The sequence below is a fragment of the Lolium rigidum genome, chromosome 5, assembly GCF_022539505.1.
Source record: "Lolium rigidum isolate FL_2022 chromosome 5, APGP_CSIRO_Lrig_0.1, whole genome shotgun sequence".
Classification (NCBI taxonomy): Eukaryota; Viridiplantae; Streptophyta; class Magnoliopsida; order Poales; family Poaceae; genus Lolium; species Lolium rigidum.
The window spans coordinates 238,460,912-238,467,989 of record NC_061512.1 but is presented as its reverse complement, the minus strand read 5'-3'; positions in this window follow the sequence as shown (position 1 = coordinate 238,467,989).

Genomic DNA, 7,078 nt, shown 5'->3' with positions numbered 1-7,078 from the left:
AAGCTGTCTCTCGATCCTAAATTTGCCACATCTCCTATAAACATTAAGGATAAAGATTATGATTTTTCTCTTGATTTATCTCATATATCTATTGTTGAGAAAACACCCTTTTGTGGTACTGAAAAAGAGAGTGCTGTAGAGCACATGAATGAGCTTTCTACTTTAAGTAGCTTGTTTTCTGATGATGTTAAGATGCGTACTTATTTTGTTGCTAAGATTTTCCCATTCTCATTAAAGGATGATGCTAAGATTTGGTATAATAATTTGCCTCCTGATTCTATTAATAGTCCAAGTTGTTTGCTTGATGTTTTCTTTCGGAAATACTTTCCCGCTAGTGCTCAACATATGGCTCTGCAGAAGAATTTATAGTTTTGATCAAGAAGATGGAGAGAAATGGCCTGAAGCTTGGGCAAGATTTTGCTCTCTCATTAGAGCTCGGCCTGGACATGATTTGGAAAAGCATGATTTACTTGATATATTTTATAGTGGACTAACCATTGAGTCTAGGGCATACCTGGATAGTTGTGCTGATTGTGTTTTCAGGAAGAGAACTCCGGACGAAGCTGAAGAATTATTGGCAAAGATAAGCAAAAATCATGATGATTGGTCTACACCTGAACCAACTCCGACACCAATATTGAAGAAGAGGGGTATGATTGAATTAAATGATGAAGATATGAGGGAAGCCAAGAAATCTCTTATGGAGAAAGGTATTAAATCTGAAGATGTGAAGAATTTACCTCCTATAGAAGACCTATGCAAGATAATTCCCCTTCATCCACAATCGAGGTACATTCTCTTCAACGCTTTGATAGAGGAGATATTCCATATTCAAAACCTCCTGATCAATGTTTAGATGAATTTGATAATTATATTGTTAAGCAAAGTAATTTTAATATGAGAGTAGAGAATCATCTAATGGAAAATTCTCAAGCTATTAGTAAATTGCATGATATTGTGGAGAGAACCTCCAATGATGTTAAGATGCTTGTTAAACATTTTGATATGATTCAAACTCAAATTGATCAACTTACTAAAGTGCAAAATGACTTGTTAAAAAATAATCATGAAGAGAAACATGTTTATGAAGTAACAACTAGAGGCGGTGTTTCTACCCGAGATCCTCTATATCCTGAAGGGCACCCCAAAAGAATTGAACAAGATTCTCAACGAACTAAAGAAATTAGTAGTCCTTCTAAGAAAAAGAAGAAGAAACATAAAACTGTTGTAGAATCCTCTGAACCTCTTAATGATCCTAATAGTATTTCTATTTCTGATGCTGAAACTGAAAGTGGTAATGAACATGATGAAGATAATGTTAAGAATGATACTCCTGATAAAGAAGAAATTGAAAAGAACCTGAAAAGCATGATAAAAATAAGAAGTACACTAAAGAAGATTTTATTACAAAGAAACATGGTAATGAAAGAGAACCTTGGGTTCAAAAGCAAATGCCTTTTCCTGCTAAGAAACTAAAATCAAAGGAGGAGGAACATTATAATAAATTTTGTGATTGGATGAAACCTTTATTTTTGCAAATCCCTTTGATCGATGCTATTAAATTGCCTCTTTATTCAAAGTATATGAAAGATATTGTCTCTAACAAAAGGAAAATTCCCAATGAGGAGATTTCCACTATGCTCGCTAATTACTCCTTCAATGGTAAGGTTCCAAAGAAGTCTGGGAGACCCGAGTATACCGACTATCCCTTGTTCCATCAAGAATAATTATGTTAGAACTGCTCTATGTGATTTGGGAGCAGGTGTTAGTGTAATGCCTTTTTCTCTTTACAAGAGACTTGATTTAGATAAGTTGATACCAACTGATATATCTTTGCAAATGGCTGATAAATCTACTGCTATTCCTGTTGGTGTATGTGAAAATGTTCCTGTTCAAGTTACTCAACACTGCTTGATATTAACTGATTTTGTTGTGTTGGAAATGCCTGAAGATGATAATATGTCCATTATTCTTGGGAGATCCTTTCTTAATACTGCAGGGGATGTTATTGATTGCAATAAAGGCAAGGTTACTTTCAATGTTGATGACAAGGAACATACTGTCTATTTTCCCAAGAGGATTGATAAAGTATATGGAGTTAATACAATTTTTAATGTGAAAACTATCAAAGTGAGATCCATTGATTGTCCTATATATGAGCCTAAAGAAGAATATCAAACTCTTGTGATTGGATCCATATCAATTCAATATAAGGTAACATGATTGATTTGAGGTTTATTTCTTCTTATGTCATATAAAATTTATTTGGTAGCAAGACTTGATCAACCTTGTTAACAAGTATATTTTAATGCATAAGAGAGCTAAACAACATTTCTTTCTTCCTTCCTTCCTCCACTTGCTTTACTTGCTGTAGCACTTTTTTGTTTTGCAATATGCTTTAGTTGTTTAAGATTTTGGAAATTATTTTCCTGCGCAGTAATAATTAATTTAACACCCAGAAATGTGCATTTTTCGAAGTTCTCAAAAATTTACAAAAATTATACTGGTAGTCTTATTTTTTGAAGAAGCACCTGGGGATGACCAGTGGGGCACCCCAGGGTGGCACCCCACAGGCCGGCGCGGCCAGCAAGGGGGGCGCGCCACCCTGGTGTGTGGGCCCCTCCTTGCCCCACTCCATCATCTCTTTCACTCATTGCACTCTCTCTCCCGAAAAAACTCGTACTCACTTTCTCTCACTCGCGTTTCTGCTCAAGAACTCGCGATTTCTCGATCTCTTTGCTCAGCCCAGATTTATGTCTGAAATTTGGCACATTTGCTCTCCGGTATGTGACTCCTTTGATTATCCAATTAGAATTTTGTTTGGTTGAGTATATCTTGAATATTTTGCTGCTGTAGGTAACATGTTTAGTGAGCTTGCATGCTTGTTCTAAGTGGTAAAAACTAGTTTTGATGCATGTTTAGTACTCTAGCAAGTTCCTATAGTAGTTCCCCTCAATTATACACCTTGAAATCAAATTTTATAATGATTGTTGAAAAATTTCAGAAAAGGAAAATGAACAACTACAACTTTGGAGAGGTGTTCGAAGGAGAGACGACGAGCACGGGGAGGCCCTCGAGGGCATCCACTCGGATTAGACGATTGATGCGCGTAAATGTACACGTCCGTTGGGAACCCCAAGAGGAAGGTGTGATGCGCACAGCAGCAAGTTTTCCCTCAGAAAGAAACCAAGGTTATCGAACCAGTAGGAGCCAAGAAGCACGTGAAGGTCGTTGGTGGAGGAGTGTAGTGCGGCGCAACACCAGTGAAACCGGCGCCAACGTGGAACCTGCACAACACAATCAAAGTACTTTGTCCCAACGTAACAGTGAGGTTGTCAATCTCATCGGCTTGCTGAAAACAAAGGATTAAACGTATCGAGTGGAAGATGGTGTTTGTTTGCAAAGAACAGTAAAAGCAGTAGAATGTATTCAGATGTAAAAGAATGGACCGGGGTCCACAGTTCACTAGTGGTGTCTCTCCAATAAGATAACTAACATGCTCGGGTGAACAAATTACAGAGCGAGCAATTGACAAATAAAGATTCAATACATATCAACGATGATTACTATGTGATTTAATCAGGGCATTACGACAAAGTACATAGACCGCTATCCGAGCATGCATCTATGCCTAAATAATCCACCTTCGAGGTTATCATCCGAACCCCTTCCAGTATTAAGTTGCGAACAACAGATAATTGCATTAAGTATGGCGCGTAATGTAATCAACACAAATATCCTTAGACAAAGCATCAATGTTTTATCCCTAGTAGCAACAGCACATCCACAACTTTAGAACTTTGTGTCACTGTCCCAGATTTAATGGAGGCATGAACCCACTATCGAGCATAATTATCCCCTCTTGGAGTTACAAGTATCAACTTGGCCAGAGCCTCTACTAGCAACAGAGAGCATGCAAGAACATAAACAACACATATATGATAGATTGATAATCAACTTAACATAATATTCTATATTCATTGGATCTCGCCAAACACAACATGTAGCATTACAAATAGATGATCTTGATCATGTTAGGCAGCTCACAAGATCTAATACAATGAAAGCACAAGCGGAGAAGACAACCATCTAGCTACTGCTATGGACCCATAGTCCAAGGATGAACTACTCACGCATCAATTCGGAGGCGGGCATGATGATGTAGAGCCCCTCCGGTGATGATTCCCCTCTCCGGCAGGGTGCCGGAGGCGATCTCCTGAATCCCCCGAGATGGGATTCGCGACGGCGGCGTCTCTGGAAGGTTTTCCGTATCGTGGCTCTCGGTACAGGGGGTTTCGCGATGGAGGCTTTAAGTAGGCGGAAGGGTAGGTCAAGTGGCGGCATGAGGGCCGCACACACCAGGGCCGCGCGGCCAGGGCCCAGGCCGCGCCGCCCTGTTGTGTCGGCGCCTCGTGGCCCCACTTCGTACCTCCCTCGGTCTTTTGGAAGCTTCGTGTAAAAATAGGCCCCTGGGCGTTGATTTCGTCCAATTCCGAGAATATTTCCTTACTAGGATTTCTGAAACCAAAAACAGCAGAAACAACGAATCGGCACTTCGGCATCTTGTTAATAGGTTAGTGCCGGAAAATGTATAATAATGCTGTAAAGTATGTATAAAACATTCAAGTATTGTAATAAAAGTAGCATGGAATATAAGAAATTATAGATACGTTTGCGACGTATCAACGATCCTATAATGAGGACGTGATTGCACCAAGCTTCGATGAGGGCAATGGAGACCCTAATGCTTCATCTTTTCCATGTTATGAATTTTTGAGCAATGCAGGGTTGTTGGATGATTTCTTGACTCTCGTCGGAAAGGCGGGTTTAACCGCCTATATGGAGGATGAGAGTAAGCAATACTACATGCTTACTAAAATCTTTGTGGAGAGCTTCAAGTTCAACAACAAGCACTTCAACCCAACGGTTGCATTCAAGATCTATGGTAATCCTGTCACGATGAAGTTGAAGGATTTTTGTGCTGCATTGGGTATTGCCCCTGCAGGTACAGCGAGGAAGATTGAGGACAACCCCAGGGTTTTGCTGGAGCTCTATCGAGAAATTACAAATGATGATTGCCGCACCATTCAGCGTGGCAAGATAAGAAACATTCAACTCCCCGCCATTAAGTATTTTGCTTATTACCTTGCTACCAGCATTCTTGGTAGGGAGAACACTAGTAATATTTCTAGTTACCATCTTGCTTTCTTAATTGCTGCACTCACTGGGGAGACACCTTATCATCTTGGTTCTGTGATTGCTCGCCGTTTGTCTAACAAGGGGCCTATTTATGGGGGAATAATTGCATCGCGTATTTTGGCACGTCTAGATCTCCCTCTTGACCCCACTGATGTAGAAATATCACCTGTTAAGTTAGATATTGCTGCTATGAAGAGTCACCAATTTGTTACAATTGACTCTAGTATGGATAATATTGTTTATAGAATGTTATATGCTGACGGGGATGAGAGGGAAGTCCTCTTGCCCCAAACAGATTTGTTTAGTATTGGCAGGAAACCATGGTCGCGCTCTAAGGAGGAGGTGGATGAGCAACTGAAGATACAAGGCTTCCACCAGCAACATGACTCCGAGGACGCTGAGCCCTCCTACGACTACACCGTCACGTACCCTGTTGCTTCTTCAAGCACATACCTAGAACCGGGTCGTTCTTCGTCATACTATGGAGACACCACTTCATGGGGACCGTGGGAATGAACTCCACTTAGGCCAAAAGCCTAAGCTTGGGGGGAGGTATACCGGCATCACTCATTCTTTGCATATTATGTTTGCTGGATAGTTGTACATACTTGTTTAGTTTCTTAGAGTGGTTTTCTAATGAGAGGGAGATGATATTTGGGGAAGTACTGTCCAAAAACAGATTCTGTGCTGTTACCAAAAAAAATTCGTACGCACAGCCAGAACGTTATTTTGAGTTGCAAATTTTTGAGCATGTGCCCCAGGTTGTTATCTAACTTTCATTAGTTGAACACTTTTTGAGCTGAGCAATGGAAGATTTTTGTTAATTTCGATTTCTGTACTGTTGTCAGGTTTTGGCAGATTTCTGCCATCCTGTTTTTCTGTGTTTCTGTTAGTTTGCATTCTCTTGTTTTCGCTTTGTTTCTTTCCTAAAACACAAAAAGACCAAAAATATTTATGTTGTTTCTCTTCATTATTTGTTTATTTGGTTCTTTGCTCTTATTTTACTTTATTTGCTATCGTTAGTTTGCTATGAGAAAACCCAAAAAGATTTTGCTTTGTTTTCTTGTTTCCTTTTGTTCTTGTTTCTAACCCGAAAACACCAAAAATATTTGTTGTTCTTCTTTGGTTTTGTAAAGTTCATTAGGGAGTTCAGAGGTCTCCGGTGGTTGGAGCTTGGTTTCATTTCATATTATTATTCAAACTGCACAAGTGAAAGGCAATAATGACGATCTACGGCAATTTGACTATGGTGAGAGGCTGGTATGAACTCTATTTGTTTTCATTTTTGTACATATACTCATCCATGTGAGCATGCTTAGTTGGTTCATATGAGGTATATGTCATTTAATGAAAGTCTAGTAGTTTACGATCTCTCATAATTAGTTCCAATTTATTAATAATGAGTAGCATGTCATGGATATTTGCTTGCATTGTTTTATTCATAGATCGGTATGACATTGTGGTATCCTCCTCTGAATAATTCACTTGAATCGACTTGGCACATGCTCACGCATGCATATGACTAAACAAAAGTCAATTAAGCCTCGCTGACCTACTTTGTTTCAGAGTTCTTGTATCACTTTTATGCCTCCGTTAATTTTATTTTGTCGCAAGCATGATTATGACGAGTTATTGCTCTCTTGATTGTCGCTTCCCGATCTATTGCTAGCCTCCACTTGTACTGAGCGGGAACGCTGCTCGTGCTTCCAAACACCCGAAAACCAAGTTATTCCGAGTGTCCACCATAAATACCTATGCATGGCATTTCAAACCATTCCAAGTAAATTCTCATGTGCTACCTTTAAACCTTCAAACTACTTCTCAATTTGTGTTAATGTTTTATAGCTCATGAGGAAATATGTGGTGTTTTATCTTTCAA